General features: G+C 42.3%; 2 non-coding genes across 2 annotated transcripts; both read right to left on the bottom strand.

Annotated features, from left to right (window-relative positions):
- Positions 1–16,082: 16,082 nt before the first annotated feature.
- On the bottom strand, positions 16,083–16,201 carry LOC136841315 (5S ribosomal RNA). Its single transcript, XR_010853879.1, has one exon. It is a non-coding gene; the product is annotated as a 5S ribosomal RNA (ribosomal RNA).
- Positions 16,202–17,695: 1,494 nt separating this feature from the next.
- LOC136841337 (U6 spliceosomal RNA) lies at positions 17,696–17,800 on the bottom strand. Its single transcript, XR_010853889.1, has one exon. It is a non-coding gene; the product is annotated as a U6 spliceosomal RNA (small nuclear RNA).
- Positions 17,801–18,344: the final 544 nt, after the last annotated feature.

Here is an 18,344-nt window from a genome sequence, read left to right as displayed (position 1 = left end):
TGTCCTGCGATGTTCATGATCCTGCCGCCTGGAAATCTAGTGGCTGTGCACCCCAACCTAATACATATCATTACCTCCAAACTTGGAGGAACCAGTGGGACTCCTAGTAAGTGGTAACTGAACTCGCTGTCACTATCAGAGATCCTCCAAGACTTCTATAAGGCTACTGCCTGGTATTTTTTCAGCAGACTTGCTGCCAGCCAAAACTTTTTCAAGCTGCAGTTGGGGTGATCTCAACCTTAAGCAGCTGTGAGGAACCCATTTCTCCAGCAACAAAAGATACCTAATTAAGGGTTGCCACAACTTCACTGGAAGATCTGAACCATGTTGACACTGCTCAACCAATGACGACATTCTCCTGATCTGGACTCTATCTGGCAAACTAGTTTCTCTTCTGTGTTGGTGACCATATCAATGTGCTTACCACTTGTTGAGAGTATGAAATCTGACTTCTTGTAATTTACATAAAGTCTTGGGTCCTTGCATACTTACCACAACGGGTTCATATGTAACTTTGTAACTCCAGTGCTGTCCCTGACATCAAGACAGTTGTTGACATGTCCCCAAAGACTTGTGCTGATCTGATGAGCCCATGTTACCAATGGTGCCAAGGTTAGGTGAAGACTTGTAAAGCAGTAAACAGGATGAAACACAAGCATCTAAACTGAGACATCTTTACCTACCAGACAACACAAAGATATTTTCTAGTGTCTGGATGGACTGGAATGTGAAATTGTGCTAGGAAGTTTCTCTTTCAGTGAATCACAACACCATCTCTCATATCCATCCTGAAGGGGGTTCTAAGCACAAATACATTCAGAGGCCTAATGCTGATGCTCAGTCTCTAACCTCCTGCTGCCATTGCTACTATAAAGACTACTGTAAAAACTAACACTGGTGATCTGTCAACTTTCTTGAACTGCTCTCATTTCCTACCTTGCACTTTGTCTTGGGCTATCACCTTTCCCTTGACTCAATCTGTTGATGGCAGAAGAGTGTCTCCTGGATATAGTATTATCTACCTGGAGTTGACTTGGGTCTAAAGACCCATTGCACTCCAACAATGCTGAAAACTCCTGCCATGCTTGAGGTTGAGTTAGCATCTCTGAGAATTCCTTCATAAAGCTTTCCTAAGCATAAATAGGTCTAGCAGATTCAACTCAACAGATCATACACTTACGGAAAGACAAGAGGTTGGAGAGGTCCCTAATAGCCATACAATTCTTCTTTACCAGCACATTTGCAAAGAAGTAAAGGATTGTGTAAATGAACAGGATGGAAGCATGGATGAATAATAGCAAAATCTTTCTCACCTGGCAACTTCTTACAACATCACAGCTCCCTATGCAAAGAAAGATCTGATAGTTCTTACTAACCATTTCTGCTGCTTGAACATGGCTTGAAAACCCTCGAGAAAAGGTTTAGTTTTATTTGCTTCAGATGACAAGAACATGATAAGGGATGAAGAGCATAAATCAGGAGGATGTTTATGCTTCAATTAACAAGAAGGGTGTCAAGCCTGTGATAAGCAATCATGAATCCTATAGTACCTGACAAGTTGCTGGTTTGGAGGCAAAAAAATTTATAAGCAGTAGTCACGGAACTATCTCTTGCTAGTAACCTGTCTCTCCATCCACAGTCTCACTTTAGTAATCATGTCTGAAACAGCCACAGCAATGGGCAGATCAAATGCAAAGTTGGAATGGTCATCCTTGGAAAAGTCACTACAGTAAACCCCCATATTTTTGGGGATGCATACCCTCCCCCCGCACAAATAGCTAAAACCAGCGAATACTTAGAACCCCTTCTAAAATCACTTAAAACTGCCTATTTTGGTAGTTCAAACACACAAAAACAAACTAAAAATGCTTATACAGGTATTATCCTACTTACAATGGGGTTAGGCTCCAAAAAACCCATCGTTTGTTGGAAAAAACTTATCTCAAATATAGCCTAGCCAACACTAGGGTATTCAGTACCACATATACAAATATGGTAGCCTAGCCTACACTATAAAGTATACTCTGTACATAAACGGTATAGTAATTATTATCAGCTAATTCTGAAGGTTCATGCAATGACTTATGATAATTCAGTACAAAGAGAAATTGAACAACAAACAAGAATTAGCTTAGCCTACACTATGGTATATCATATACATACAAGGTAGCCTAGCCTACATTATACTGTACTCTATATTCACATATCGTATTATAGAAACATCAACATAACGAATATGCATCTTTTGCATGGATCTTTTAAAATGTTATGCCTTAATTCACTGTATCCAATAATATTTTATATATTCTTACATTGCTTTTATATATTATAAATTGCGATCATAGCAATCAATGTTTTGGTTTGGAAATCACTTACGCATTAAGTTTATTTCACGGTATTTGACTCTGTTCAGAGCGCCTTTCTTGCTTCTAGTTAGTGTAAATGAATCTCTAGATACTTTATTTATATTTTTACGTCGAAATATAACTTAAATATGTCTAGTTGTGAAATTAATTTAGCTATTTTTTTCGTTAATAGATGACGTTGGCTGTTTGGGGTGTTTGTTTTGTGTAAAAAAATCAAGATTCCATTCGCTATTTTCACTTGATTTCATCATAATAGAAGCTTTACGTATCTATCGTTTATTGGCGTAAAAATAGCAGTATTGTGTTCTTTCATGCCCAGTAGTTTTGATTAAAATACTTTCTCTCCAATTTTAATTACGGTCGAGTTTCATCCATGTTGCTGATGCACAATAATTTATGGTCATTAGCCGCTTGAACATTGTTTTCTCAGCTTCAGCTACAATTTGCAGCTTAAATTTAGCAGTGTATTTCCTTGCCGATCTTTTATCCATACCGAATAAGGGTATAATGTAAAAATACATCAGTCCTATTCCAATTAATGTCATTTGTACTATAACTACGGTAATTATTTATCACCGTACGATGGTTGAAGTACAAGCAAAACGGCTGTTGTTATCTGATTCAGTGATAAGCAAAACAACAGTTTCTCGTTCAGTTGTTTATGGCTGTACGTATTTATGCAAGAGTATAACGTTACTAACAATATTTTTATCATTCTCTTTTACTTTTTTATCTAGAAGATGGGATAAAGAGATGGAGGAAAAGAAGTTGGTCTACTGTAATTTGGTGTCTCTCACTGCCTGATTGTACGCTACCTGCCCCCGTGTGAAATTTAAAAATATTTTATAAACATCGTCGTATCGGTATTAATTGCTTACCCCATTGCAAAATCAAATTATCATAAGGCGAATTATCGTAACTTGAGAACTACCTGAGTATTTTAATAGTTTTATCACAAAAAGTTCATTTAGTCATGAAAATGCGATGAAAATACAGTAAGTAGTCAATATTTCTCAGTGAAAAATACCATGAACGGGCGAATTTTCAGCGAATAATGTGTATATATGTTCCATAGATTAATCCGCAAATAGGCGAGTCCACGAATCATGAGACCGCGAATACAAGGGATTTACTTTATTAAGTTAGTGGCTAAGGTATGTTTTTATGGTCTCTCTAAACCAAAAATGTTATAAAACCAATTCATAATTTCCAAAAAGGAGGTTTTATTTTCAGAGTCAAACCCTGGTCTTCCTCTTCTTGCTAAACAAGCAATACCAGATCCTTGGAGGAATCGAATCTTGTCCTCATGGCAGAAATACAGCATCTCTAGCATGGCTGATGTCTTGATGAGTCCAGAAGTCCTCAAGGAAGAAGAACAAAGATCAGTTGACTTCCTGTCAAGGATTCCAGAAGCCAGTGACAATGACTGTTTCCTTTTCCTCTTTAATGATGAATGGGGCAGGTGGAATAGCTTTCATTAGAGGAAAATGACAATGGAGAGGTGCTTGTGGAAATCTAGGAAAAGAATTTGCTCGACACTTCAGAAGCCAATTGGTCAATGGCTTGCCCTTAAAAGAAAACCTGTTATACAGTGAAAAATAATCTAGAGGGAAGTTGCCTTCTCATGGAGTCCAAAAGTTAACTACACTGGATATCCCCAATATTAATGTACCTTTTAGAAGGTGTCTTTAGAGGAGTAGAAGTTATCAGGTCCTTGTTGCTGGAGCAAAGAGCCTCTGCATATGAAAGAGTGGCCTTGGTCATTTCCTTGTCTGTAGGAAGTCATGGTCACAGCCATTGTATTGAGAAGATTGGAAAGGTGTCTGGACAAACCATAGCTTGACTTTCTCCTGCTTGAGGGGCAACCTCTAAAGAAGACAGTATGTAGAGAAGTGTCATCTTATGAATGCCTCAAGTGGGCTGAAGATGAACCTCAGCTTGCAGGGCAACTAAAGTTGGTGTCTTGGGAAAGCAAACAATGCCTAGGAAGTAGAATAAAATGCATCTGGGAGTGGTCACAAACATTCCAGACTGATCCCTGGGACAGTAGCCATGAAGCAAATGAGACTGGAGGTACTGGGTCGACAGGTGCAGTGCACTAGTCACTAAAAGAACTGTCAACAAATGGGGAGTGAGGCACAGGAGTCAAGAAAACAAGGATAATGCAAAGATTGTACATAAACATAATATGATGATTGTCACTCCTTCATTACAATTACAGTGATACTGGAGTCAAAAGCAGGAGATACAACCTCTGAAGGTACAAGAAGACTGCTAGCCACCAAACATATAAATTAGCAAAATAAGAAATATACACTTAAATTCCTGTGCATTAAGAAATATCAATTTTATGCTAGGTACAATTTTTGCCGGCAATTTATGTACTTATATACTAAGTGAGCACAATATCACAAAGAATTTACAAAGCCGCAAAAAAGAAAGGCCAGAAATGCAGAAATAAAAGTGAGAAACACATAGTAAATATATGCAAAAGCAGTATCTGCTTACTCTTAATCACAATTTAGCAAATTGATATAAAGTGGTTCATGTGAACAAGAACATGCATCAGTGTACTAAGTAACAACTAAACCTAAACCAAACAAGGCAAATAATACAATTTTATAAAAGTACCTGTAAAACACTATGGAAAATTATACTACCAGTATGTTATAATACTCATAACAGTTGGTCCTAGAAACTGCTAAGCATATACAAATAGCAGAAATCATTTGTTTTATATAAGTAACTTACCCAGTAATTACATACCTATTAGTTTCTTTCAACTGGCAGCTTAAAATTTTGAAACTGCAGGTCACACTAGTTTGTTTTGGTTATGGTGACATGCCCGCCCACTTTTGGGGGAAGAATATGTACAACATAGCAAAGGGCTTCAATTTGTTTCTGCTGGCTGTGGTTGGCAGCAGCCTGAATTTTGAAATTTGTACTTTGCTGGTTATCTGTTCTTATCCACAACTGGTGAAGTATTTTTTTTCATAGCCTTTCGGTACAATTTAGTTAGTGTTAGGTGAATTTTGATTATTGGTTTACGAATTTTTTGCCCATTTTTTGGACTTGTCTTTGATTTTTTTCCATGATGTCTGACACTAGTAGTTCCAGTATTAGGTACTGTAGCAAAAGCTGCAATACTAGACTTACTAAGGAATCTTATGACTCTCACACTACAGGCAGTCCCCGGTTATCGGCGGGGTTCCGTTCCCGACGGTGTGATGGCAACTGAAAATCGCTGCTAACCGAAAATCGGCGACATTAGCACTGATCCCCGGTTAGTGGCGCCGATAACTGGTGATCAGCACCGCCGATAAGAGGTGATCAGCGCCGATAACCGGTTATCGGCAACGAAAATCTGGTTATCGTTGTCGCTAGACAAGCTCCGTTAAACCGGATCACCAGTAACCGAGGCCGCCGATAACCAGGGACTGCCTGTATTTGTATTCAGTGTAGGGGACGAACGTGTTCAGTTGATTTATAATGTGAGGAATGTAGTGAATGGGATTTAAAGCATTTAAAGAAGTGGAAACTTTAGATTTGCATCTCAAGAAACTGGCTAGAGAGGAAGAGGAAAGCTATTGCTAGGGGAACTAGTAAAGTCTTAGCTAGTCAGGATTCATCTGCTAAGTCGGATGCAATTGCACCTGTAATTTCTTCTGATCCCATTCCATCTTCTCCATCTGTGCAATCCTCTCCTTTACCCGGCTCTAACATTTCCGATCCCAACACCATCGTCAGCCTGGAGTCAAAAATTGACACACGGTTTGAATTATCGCTAAATTAGCGTCATCAGTGAAGGTGTTGATGGATAAAGGTGAGTCAGAGTGCCTCGTGGGAGGAGTCAAACTGGTAGCCTAAGGGAGGTCGGTGGGGTCTGCCCCCCAGCAGTCGCCCCCTCTGTTCAGTCTGTTGATGAATCCCAGACTGCAACCAAAGGCCATTGGTAAGGCCTTCAAGTGAGTGCTCATTGTATGTCCTCCAGCTCTGATAATTTTAGTCCCAGGCCTTCATGGCACTATGTGGACAAATCATGCCCATTGAAAAGGTGCGCAGTGAACTTCGCAATCTCTTCTGTGCCTTGTAAGAAGGGCAAGGATTCAGCGTGCCCCTCTTGCAGTCACTGGGATAGCCCAAAGCAATTCTCTTCAGCTACATCAGATGACAATCGTAGTCTGGCACCAAGGCGCGCAGGCATTCTTCATTACACAAGGGAACCCCTTCATTATGAGGTGTGCATCCAGCACCATCACCTCTCCAATTAGCGCCCAAGTGGCCAGCAGCTAGTGCTGAAACACCCAAGCTCCTATTTGCAGATGAGCGCCCACTGGCACCTGTTCGCCATCAAGTTTTGTCTTTGGCTTCCACTTCTTCAGTGCTTCCTGAGCGTCCGTTGACGCCTGCTCCTCCACCATCTCATCATAGTGTTGTCTCGGACAGTGTTCCTCCTTCGGTTAACCTGATCCAGAGCAAGCTAGATAACATTTTAAGTTTGCTTCAGAAAGCACCTCCAATGACAGCGCACTTATCACTTTCTCCTGTTTCTTCTGAAGAAGAGGTCATACCGGATCAGGATGTTCCTTCGTCTGTGTACTCTGCTTTATTGAGGTTCCTGTTAGCCACCTTTCTACAAGCTTCTTTTTGCCAGCAACTCCCTCCTCCCCTGCTTCAACTTTTTTTTATGGAAGCTCCCTCAGCTGGTTCTTTGAAGTTACTGAAACTGGTTCTCTCCTCCTCAGCGAAGAAGGCACTGACAAAGTAGAAGGATGGTTCACAGAGAAGAGGGAGCAAGGTAAAGTAGTTTTTTGTTTCCCGCCCTCCAAGCTGTCTAGGTTGAGTTATAGATTTTATGCTATGGGAGAAGCTCCTTCCCTGGGAGTCTCTGTCTAATTCTCAGGGAGACTTCACCAGCCTTATCGACTCGGCTAGGGGGTCAGCTTTCACTTCGGCCAAAATTATGTTTTCAGCTTCGGAACTTGCTCATCTTCTTAAGAATATTTCTAAAAGTTCGAAGTAATGAGCTTCTTAGACTGGGTGGTGGGCACACTAGTGTGTAAGATTAGAGACTGCTCTTTTTTGCCTCAAGATAACTCTTCAGACCTTTTAGCAGTGCTCTACTGTATTGACATTGACAGGCATTCATGACAGCACACAGGAGTTGGTTGGTCTTTATGCCATGGGTGTACTCAAGAAAAGAGTACAAGACACATTTTTTCATCAGGCTACAGTGTTAGACATTGCCTCTGACCTGCAGAAAAACAGCACTCAGGACCTGGTCTCCCAATCTGCAAGACGCCCTAAGGATTCTGCAGCTCTTCCTCCCAGATATTTGACTTATTTGACTCCTCTGCAGACTACTCCCTTTCGGAGCTCCCGTTCTAGACCATATACTAGGACAAGAGCAAGTACCTGTTTCCCACAGCGTTCCATCAAGACGACTTCTTCTAAAGCTTCCACCAAGAAGTGAGGATATAGTCCTCCATACCCCGGTAGGAGCATGGCTCCTCCTCTTTTGGGAACAATGGGAACAAAAAAGAGCAGAATCCAGGATAGTGTCTGTCCTGAAGGAGGGCTACACTATCCCCTTTGTGAACAAACCACCTCTAGTCCGCAAGCTTGTTGCAATGACGGCTTACTCTCTAGGCTCAGAGAGATTTGCTGCTCCCTTGCTAGAGGTTGAGTCTCTTGTTCAGAAAGAGGCTATGGAGGTAATAGAGGACATTCACTCTCTGGGACTCTACAACCATCTCTTTGTAATACCCAAGTTATTGGGGGGCTGGAGACCCGTTCTGGACATAAGCGCACTGAAGGTCTTTGTTAAAAAGACAGCCTTCAAGATGGAAACAAACCGGTCAATTCCAGCATCCATTTGCCAGGGAGAATGGATGGCGTCCATCGACATACAGGATGTGTACTTTCATATTCCAGTTCATCCTGCTTCAAGAAAGTACCTCAGGTTTGTGTTTCAGGGCAAGGTGTTCCAATTTCGGGCTCTGTGCTTCTGTCTCTCAGCTGCTCCTCAAATGTTTACCAGGGTATTAGCTCCCACCCCTAGCAAAGTGGCTTCATCTGATGGGGATAAAGATTTCTCTCTACCTTGACGACTGGTTACTACGTTCCTCCTTGAAAGTTCAATGTACAGAGGACATTTGCAGAACTCTTCTCCTAGCCCAGGGCTTGGGTCTCCTAATTAATCAGGACAAGTCTCTCCTGACTCCTTCTCAAGAGATCCCTTACTTAAGAATGATGAACAACTCTTGGGATTTTGGGGTTTTCCCAGTCCCAAAGAGAATAAACAAGTGTCAGACAGTAAACAAGTTTTTGGAACTAGTTTCTTGCTCAGCCAATCAATGGATGAGCCTTCTGGGTACCCTCTCGTCCAAGGAGCAATTTGTCTCTCTGGGAAAACTACACCTGAGACCTCTTCAGTTCTTCCTAAGAGCCAGCTGGAACAGGAAGAAGTTCCTGGACTCATTTGTGTTCCTGATAACTGTAGAAATGTAGAAATCAAAGAGGATCTTCATTGGAGTTCCAGGAAGAGGCTAGCAGAAGGAAAATCTCTTTTCCCTATGAGCCCCAGCCTAGAGTTGTTTTCAGATGCTTCAAACCTAGGTTGGTGAGCTCTTTTAGGGATAAAAGTGTCAGGTACCTGGTCTCAAGAACAGCAGGACTGGCACATCAGTGAGAAGGAATTACAGGCGACATTTTTGGGCCTACAATGCTTCATCTCAGAAGTGCGTGGAAAGACTATGGCACGCATTCAGACAGCATGACTGCACTGGTGTACATCACAAAGCAGGGAGGACTCACTCTTTCTCCCTGTACAAAACAGCAAGGGTGGTTCTTCTCTGGTTTCACCAGAACACCACGCAAGTGGTGACATGCTTTATCCAAGGGAGACTCAATGTTCTGGCGGATGAATTGAGCTGTCAGAAACAAGTTCTTCCCTCGGAACTGACATTAGATCCGTTGGTTTGTCTGGAACTGTGGAAGCTCTGGGGGGAACCCATGATAGATCTATTCATGTCCTCCAGGAATCACCGACTTCCTCTCTTCTGCTCACCACCAGTATTAGGGTGCTAGGACAATTCAGTACTAAGACAGTTTGGTACCAGACAATTCAGTACCGGACAGTACGGTACCACTAATATTATTAAAATGATAAAGACAAACCCACAATGTATATATATTGTTTAATTATCAGTGGTAAAAAAGAAGACAATTTATAATGCTTAGAAAATTTAACTGCTATTAAAATTCATGTTTAATAAAATTAAATAAATTTACAAAATTAATTTTTGTATTTATTATTGAACACAATACTAAAACAAAAAAATCTTAAAACTTGCAATATTTCAAAATGTTCACCTTTATGAAGTCAAGCGATTTTCACAATGATTTTCACAACGCCAATATATGTTTTAACCACCAGCATTTTCTGTATGTTTATTGTAAATGTCGTTTTCACTATCGACCGATTTCTTCACTTTCTCAAATTTAAAAACTTGCAGGTGGCCATTCCATACCACATGGGCTGACAACTTATACTAAAATTCAGTTTAAAAAAAGTTGACCACAGTAACAATGCTATACATTAAAATAAGCAGAAAATATACAAATGAATGGGTCACCACCACTTTCATATCTCATTACTTAATGGTCTTCGGCCCCTAGCTGCAACCTCTCTCGTTTCTTTTACTATACCTCCGTTCATATTCTTTTTCTTCTGTGACTTTCCACCCTCTCCTCTAAAAAATTTTTTCTAGTGCAACTGCGAGGTTCCCTCCTGTTGCACATTAAAACCTTCTTACTATCAATTTCCTTTTCAGCTATGAATGACATGACAGGTCTCAACGCTTGGCCTTTGGCCTAAATTCTATATTCTCTATTCAAATGAGTAGTTTAGTTAAAAGCCTTCTGCTACTGAATTGTCTGGTACCAAATTGTCCTAGTACCGAATTGTCCAGTACCGAATTGTCAGGATGCCCAGTACTAGATCCCTTAGCATGGGTGACCAACGCAATGCTGCAGGACTGGTCGGGCAAAGATCTGCACACCTTTCCCCATTCAGTTTGGTGAGATAAGTTCTCAACAAATTCCAGTCTCATCAAAACCTGTCCATGATTTTGATAGCCCCCTTCCGGCCAGCAAAGGAGTGGTTCCTGGATCTGCTGGAACTTCTTGCAGACTTTCCGAGACTGCTGCCATAGAAGCAACAACAACTCAGGCAACCTCACTTCCGGTGGTTCCACCAAAACCTGTCTTCTCTGGCCCTAACAGGATTCAAACTGTCAAGCAACTGCCCTGAAAGAAGGGCTTTTCATGAGGGCTGCAGACGCGATTGCTAAGTGCAAAAGACAGTCATCAGATAAAGTCTACCAGGTCTTGGTGCAGATGAAATAACGTGTCCTCTTCTGGTACCTCTGTAACAGAAATAGTGAACTTTCTACTGTTCTTACGCTCCACTAAAGGACTTTCCACCTCTACCATTAAAGGCTACAGAGCAATGCTTAGCTCAGTTCTCTGCCACAAAGGAATGGACTTATCGTCTAACTAAGATTTGTCCGATCTTATTAAGTCCTTTGATACCACAAAGCTTAAAGAAAAACCTTTGCTGTCCTGGAATTTAGACATAGTACTTAAGTGGCTGGCCAGTTCATGTTTTGAGCCCATGCAGTCTATCTCTTCAAGGCATCTTACCAGAAAAACTCTTTTTCTGGTAACCTTGGCCACTGCCAAAAGGTCTAGCGAGGTCCATGCTTTGGACAAAAATGTTGGATTTTCTCAGAGGAATGCAGTTTGCTCCTTTTCCCTAGGATTTTCAGACAAGAACAAATTGTCATTGAATCCATGGCCTCATTCTTTTACAATTAAGAGCTTGTCTGAGATGGTAGGCCCGTCTGAAGAAGAAAGAGCTCTCTGTCCAGTAAGGGCCCTTGAGTTGTATCTTCACAGAACGAAGGCTATTCATGGTACTGTACTTCAAGGAATCTTTGGTGTTCTGTGAAATATTCCTCTTGGCCTCTGTCTAAGAATGCCCCGGCGTTCTTCCTCAGGGACTTGATTTCAGAAGCTCATTCCATGGTTAGCGAAGACTTTCAGAAGCTCATTCCATGTAAGGTAGAGGCACATGAGATAAGAGCTGTCGCTACGTGTTTGGCGTTTAAGCGAAATTTATCCTTCACATTGATAGTGCAGTCGATGTCCTGGAAGTGCAAGTCAGTGTTTGCATCTCATTATTTAAGGGATATCGAAACTATTTATGATCAGTGCAGTACCCTGGGTCCGTTTTACATGGCTGGCGTGGTGTTGGGGGAGGAAACGTAGAAAACAATGTCCTTTCTTTAATCTCTTCGCCTTGCTGAGGGTGTTGGGTTTTTGGGGAGCCTGGGAGTACTATGTACTTGGAGTACCCTCCAGTCCTTTGGTTTTTAATGGTTGGGTATTGGTGTTTTAATTTTGTTTTGGTGGTTATGGTGACCATACTTATTCTGGTTATTTTGTGTGGTACTGCGCCCTGGGCAGGGGGATCTTGTATTCTTTGCTAGCCCTTGGAAATTAGTCCATCACTGCAAAGCACCCACTGTAGTAGTAGGCCCTCAAGGCTTTATCACCTCGCCTCTACTGGATAAGATGAGCGCCAACCAGAGGCAGTATCTACCTGTAGCAGCTCTCTTATCAGGTAAGGTTCAACAACACTGGTTCAGTGTTAGCAAATTTCTATTCTCAAACTCATTACTATTAATAATGTTTTGGAGTAGATATGTCCAACCTTCCCACCTCCATTCAATGTGGGAATCAGCTATGTAATTACTGGGTAAGTTACTTATATAAAAATGACATTTTATAATAAATAAAATAAGGTTTTACATATACTTACCCAGTAATTACATGATCGGAGCCCACCTGCCTCCCCTCGCGTGGACATAAGGGCACAAATTGAAGCTCTTTGCAATGTTGTACCCATTCTTCTCCAGAAAGTGGGCGGGGCACGTGGCCATAACCAAAACAAACTAGCATGACCCGCAATTTCAAAATTTTAAGCTCCCGGTTAAAAGAAACTAATAGGTATGCAATTACTGGGTAAGTATATATAAAACCTTATTTTATTGTAAAAATGTCATTTTTATCACTAAATGAGCTCAAAGCAAAAAAAGAAGAGCTCAAAGAATTGATAATGTATGTGAATATGGAAAATTTTTATTGATGGGGACCGGAATGACAATGTCTAGTAAAGCAAACACCTGGAAAAAGAGCAATAAATAGCTATTCACAGCAGTGCCAGTTTATAAAGCATGGCAATTGACTGACAAATATGTGAGGATCCACAGTAAGCATACACAGTAAGGCTACTATTGTATGACAGAAAAGGCCTGTAAACCTCAGGACTTCAAAAGACTGTAAATAAAGTATATAAATAATTTATGGGGTTGTGGTGTTTTTTATGTCTCTCCATCCAAATCTAACAGTCACACACATTCTAGCTTGACTCTGGAGAAACTTTTCACCAGTTCCAGTTCCATAAGCTACTTTAATCAATTCCAGTCATCTGATACAAATCTTGCACTATATTTTACAGAAGTAAAAACAGTTCCTATACAGCTCATGATGAGTGGTGTTTTCTACTGGCTCATTTTGGATAAGGCAAGATGTGTATGGAATGAAAAGCTATCTATTGTCAAACCATAAAGATCACAGAAAAATTCCTTAATAGGAAAAATGATATTTTAATGATAAAATAAAGTTTGTTCATACTTACCTGGCAGATATATATATAGCTGTATTCTCGAAGGTCCGACAGAATTTCAAATTTCGGCACACGCAGTGGCCGGTCAGGTGGTTAGTACCCATTCCCGCCGCTGGGAGGCGGTATCAGGAACCATTCCCATTTTCTATTCAGATTTTCTAACGCCACTGTCTCCTGAGGGGAGGAGGAGGGCAATATAAATATATATATCTGCCAGGTAGTATGAACAAACTTTATTTTATCATTAAAATATCATTTTGTTCATGAGACTTACCTGCCAGATATATATATAGCTGAATACCACCTTTGGAGGGGGTAGAGACAGCCAAGAAATAGGAAAAACCAATTATTGGTAAAATTATTTTGGTTCCTTATCTGATAGCGTAGCTGACTGAGTGGTTACTGTCACTCTAGTCTGCTTCTGCTTTACTAGAGACCCCAGCGAGGTAGTGACCTATATAGCTGGCGACTTCTAGATGATCTGTCAACGGGCGTGACCACAATGTGACTAGATCATAGCCCATACAAAGAGGACAAAAAGAGCATTACTAACCACCTAACCAACACCTAAAGCGTTAGTTTGCAAAGGATTGGGAAGACTGCCCCAGTAGTCGACCCAACAACCAAAAAAACACAATTAAAAAGGGGATAGGATCAGAGTTACCCTGTCCTCAAGGTTGCTGAAGCAGCAATGATGGTCCCAGCGAAAAGCAATTTCGTATGCTACCTAAACATCTTGCCAAGAGTGTGAGGCAAACACCAAATTGACTTCGCCAAAATGTGGCACTAAAAATGTCACTGAGTACCATATTCTTCTTGAACGCCATGGAGGTAGCAACTGCCCTCACCTCGTGAGCGTTAACTCTCAACAACTTGAAGTTGGAGTCGTCACAACTAGAGTGTGCGTCTGTGACGTCCCTAATGAAGAATGCCAGTGCATTCTTCGACATAGGTTTAACTGGTTGCCTCACAGAACACCATAAACATCCAATGGACCACGAGTGTCCTGTGTTCTTTTAAGGTAGTACTTGAGAGCTCTAACTGGACATAGAACTCCCTCAGGTTCCTGTCCAATAAGGTCTGCTAAACCTTTAATTTCAAAGTGTCTAGGCCAAGGGTTAGAATACCTATCATTCTTAGCCAAGAACTTAGGGCTTAAAGAATAGACAGCATTGTGTTCCTTGAAGCCCACATGACGGCCTCGAACTTCTCTCACTCTCTTCGCCGCGAGGAATGCCGTTTTGAGTAACATCCTTAAGAGATGCAGAGTGGAGAGGCTCAAAAGGACTAAACATCAAAAACTTGAGCATTACGCCCAAGTTCCAAGCAGGGGAAATCAGCTGAGGAACCTTGGATGTCTTGAAAGAGCTCGTAAGATCGTGGAGGTCCTTATTGTCGACAAAGCTAATCCTCTGTGTCTGAATACAATCGAAAGCATGCTCCGATAACACTTGATAGTCGGAACTGCTATATCGAGTTTTTCTCTTAAGTAAAGGAGAAAATCCGCAACCTGGCTCACAGTGATAGAGGAAGAGAAAAGCCCTTCTTTCTACACCAACCTTTGAAGGTTGCTCACTTCGCTAGATATATCCTTTAGATGAAGAACTTCTGGCTCTAGCGATGGCCGTGCCACCTGGCCAGAAAAACCCCTTCGCTCTGACCAAGTTTCGATAGTCTGAAAGCAGTCAGGTTCAGAGCGGGGAGATTCAAAGATATCTCGTGAAGTGGGTTTGTATGAGCAGGTCTGCTCTCATAGGAAGGGTCCTCGAACGTCTACCAACCAGAAGAGAAACTCCGAGAACCAGTGGTTGAAGGCCCAAAACATGGGGATGAGAGTAATCCTCGTCCCTTGTGAGGCCGCGAACTTGCGTGATGACTTCTCCCAGAATTTAGAACGGGAAAAAAAGGCGTAAACATCTATTCCCGTCAATCCCAGGGAAGAGCAACTATCGCAACTGCCCCAGGGTCGAGTACAGATGAGCTTTACAGAGGGAGCCTCGCTGTTCTTGAGGTCGTGAAAATATCCACAAGATGGCGACCCCAAAATTTCCAAAATCTTGGCAAACCTCCTGATGAAGGGTCCATTCCTTCGGCAGGAGTTGATGGCGCCAACAGAGCAGGTCTGCTCGAACATTTTCGACCTCTGCAACAAAACTTGTGAGAATCGAAATGTTGCGAGCATAGGCTCAAAGAATAATCTCTTGCAAGGCTGAACAGGGAACAAAGTATTGTCCGAGTTTGCTAGAACTACACGATTGCAAACTTGACCTCAAGAATTGCGAGCTAAAGATAGCCGCCAAATCTTTGAAAAGTCGATGTGCCAGGACACCTGTTCCTCTCTCCAGGTTCCTAACATTTTTCTCTCCCAGTGTTGCCCCCAACCTGTTGAAGACTCGTCGGAAAACAACACTAGGTTGGGGTTCAGAAGCTTGAGGAGATCCCTTTCTGCAATTCCGTTGGATCGAGCCACCACCACAGATCCTCTTTATATAAGGAAGAATTCTCAATTCCTCTTTCAAGTCTTCCTTGCTTTGTCAGTTCTCCAACAAAAAGAACTGAAGAGGCCTGAGATGCAGACTCCCAGAAAACAAACTTCTCCAGCGAGGAAATGGTCCCAGCAGACTCATTCCTTCCTTCACCTAGCATGTTTCCCTTTTCCAAGAAGGCCGAAACTTTTCGTACATAGAAGTTGCCGTTCTTGCAGACGGAGACGCTATAAAAGCCGCTGAATAGATCTGAATTCCCAGACACAATGGACAGTGAGGATCAGCTGCGACTTCTCCACAGACCAGAAGTCCCAGGGACTTCACGAGTTGCAGAGTCAACTGAAGGTCCTCCAGATACCTTTCTTCGACGGCGCTGAATCAACCAGTCGTCAAGTAGAGTGAGATCCTGACGTGCGACAGATGCAACTGCATCGCAACGTTTTTCATGAGACGTAAACACCCTCGAGCAAAATGTGACGCCAACAGCATCTGGTGTTCCCAGGCGGTCAACCATCCAAGTACTGACCAGACCCAACGTTGCTTAACTTCGCTGATCGGACGAGAAGCGGCGTTTTCAACGTGGTATGGCCGTTGTGCAGAGTCCAAAGCAGAGAGCCCTGAACTGGTACGTCTAGTCCCCCAAGACAACCTGAGATACTTCACCGAACGTGGATGAATTGGGGCGTGAAGATAAGTATCTTGGAGATCCAAAGATACCATCCAATCCCGGATGAAGGGCTCCTAGTATTGACTACGAGGTCTCCATCTTGAACTTTTCCTTCCGGACCAAGTTGTTCGACCTGTTGACGCCCAAGACGGGTCTCCAGCCTACTGAAAGTTTTGGGACTAGAAACAATCTGTAGTAAAATCCCGGGAACACCGAGTCCAATATCTGTTCCACTGCTCTCCGCTCGAACATCTGTTCGAGCAGGTCAAACAATTTTCTGTTTGACAGGAAGGCAGTTGGGAAACAAAAACAAAAAAGAGGAGACAGGAAGGGAATCAAGTAACCTCTCTCTAACAGGAAGAGGGACCAAACGTCTGCCCCTCACTCTTTCCAGGCTTGTGCAAAATGAAGCCTGGTTGCAAAGGGAGTCTGGAGATGAAGGGAGTCACTGCTACCTCTCTTGAAGTGACATTCCTTCAGGAAAAAAACTCTCTTCTCGTGGTGCGAGTCTCATGTTGCTTCCATGGAAGCCCCTTTGTTATGCAAACATTTAGCTTTCGTTTACTTTTTGTATCTGAGATCGTGCAAGCGTTATGAAGGAGATGCAGTTTGAATGTCGATAACTTTAGTTTTGAGAAAAACGATATTTTTTGCTTCTCTGTGTATTTATTTGCTTGCCGTTACACAGTTTGATGTTTTATGACATAATGAAAAGCCAAAAAATAGACCTGCAAAGTAATATAACTTCGCTAAATGAAGCTAAATGAAGCGGTGCCAAAAACACGGCTGAGGTTGGCCAGCGCGACGTTTTACTTAGTCAAGCTCTGAGTTGCTACTGACTGACTGCCACTGACTGCCCTGCGGCATTCCTGTCTTTTCGCTGATGCGCACTATGTCCACAGGGTTGCCATAGATCGCATTAGATATTATTTCATAGCTAAAAGGAAATTACCACGATATACTGACAATATCATTACATTATATGAAAAATGTAATTTGACTATGATAGGTTACTGTTTTGTTTATAACTTCTAACTGTGGCGAACTTTTAAATAAAACTTTCTGAGAAGATAGTCAGGATATGTATGATGCCATATATAAAATATCCCAGAAAATTTATTTCCGATTTTTTTCGTCAAACGCTCCTTAAGACAAAGACAATTGCGAAGGGTGGAGAGAGGAGCCGACGGTTGAAAAGTCTCAGGAAACAGATCCTAAGAAAAAAGCCAGAGTCTGATAATCAGAGGAAGAAGAAGACGAAAGAAGTTTCTCTTCATACAAAGGCTGTGACGAAAGAGGATGTTCTTCGCAGCTGGTGGGTCTTGAGTGAGTGGTGAAAGTAGTTCCGATTCGCCCGACACGTAAGCGGGAACTCCCGCGAACGAAAGAAGTCGTCAACTAGAGTACACGTATAGTAAACATAAAAAATGTGGAACGCTTCACGATTAGCGTGTCATCCTTGCGCAAGAGCCATGCTAATCTTCTCTGTATCGTTCCAATTAGTATATGTACTGCCGGAAGCAAGTACTGGCTAAATTAAGAAGGACATCAAATGTTGACGGGTAGTTGTGCGACATGATGAACAACTGGAGCGGTGTCAACACAAGACTTGAAGCTATACGGCGAAGCGAGCGCGAGCGTCATGGCGTGACGCGCGAGAGGCTCCGTGGCAAGTACTAGAAGAGAGTCAGCGTGGCGCGGCGGCGTCATGGCTAAGCGCGCCGAGCCGCCAAGGTGAGGCGCGTGAAGCGTGAGAAGCGCACGAAGAGCAAGACGCGCTCCTGGCGCGAGACAAGAGAAAAGGCCAACACCTCCAACTCCCGGGGAAGACGATAGGAAGCCACTAAACACTCTCTCTAGAAGACAGACGCTCTGTATCGTTCCGAAGCGGGAGACGAAGGTGAAAGTCTGTACCTCTTAACAGGCAGATTCGAATCTTGAAAGGTTCATGAGAGCATCCAGCTGTTGTTGCAAACCCAACAAAATCTTACGCGTTGGAGAAGCCACTCTCTCGGAGAAGGGCTGAACCTGAGAGAAGGAAAGGGGGGCGAGACGTATACTTCCTTCCACAG

This window comes from Macrobrachium rosenbergii, chromosome 8 (assembly GCF_040412425.1).
Source record: "Macrobrachium rosenbergii isolate ZJJX-2024 chromosome 8, ASM4041242v1, whole genome shotgun sequence".
In the NCBI taxonomy this organism is placed as follows: domain Eukaryota; kingdom Metazoa; phylum Arthropoda; class Malacostraca; order Decapoda; family Palaemonidae; genus Macrobrachium; species Macrobrachium rosenbergii.
The sequence above is the reverse complement of the archived record's forward strand: the minus strand, read 5'-3'. Positions and strand labels throughout refer to the sequence as shown.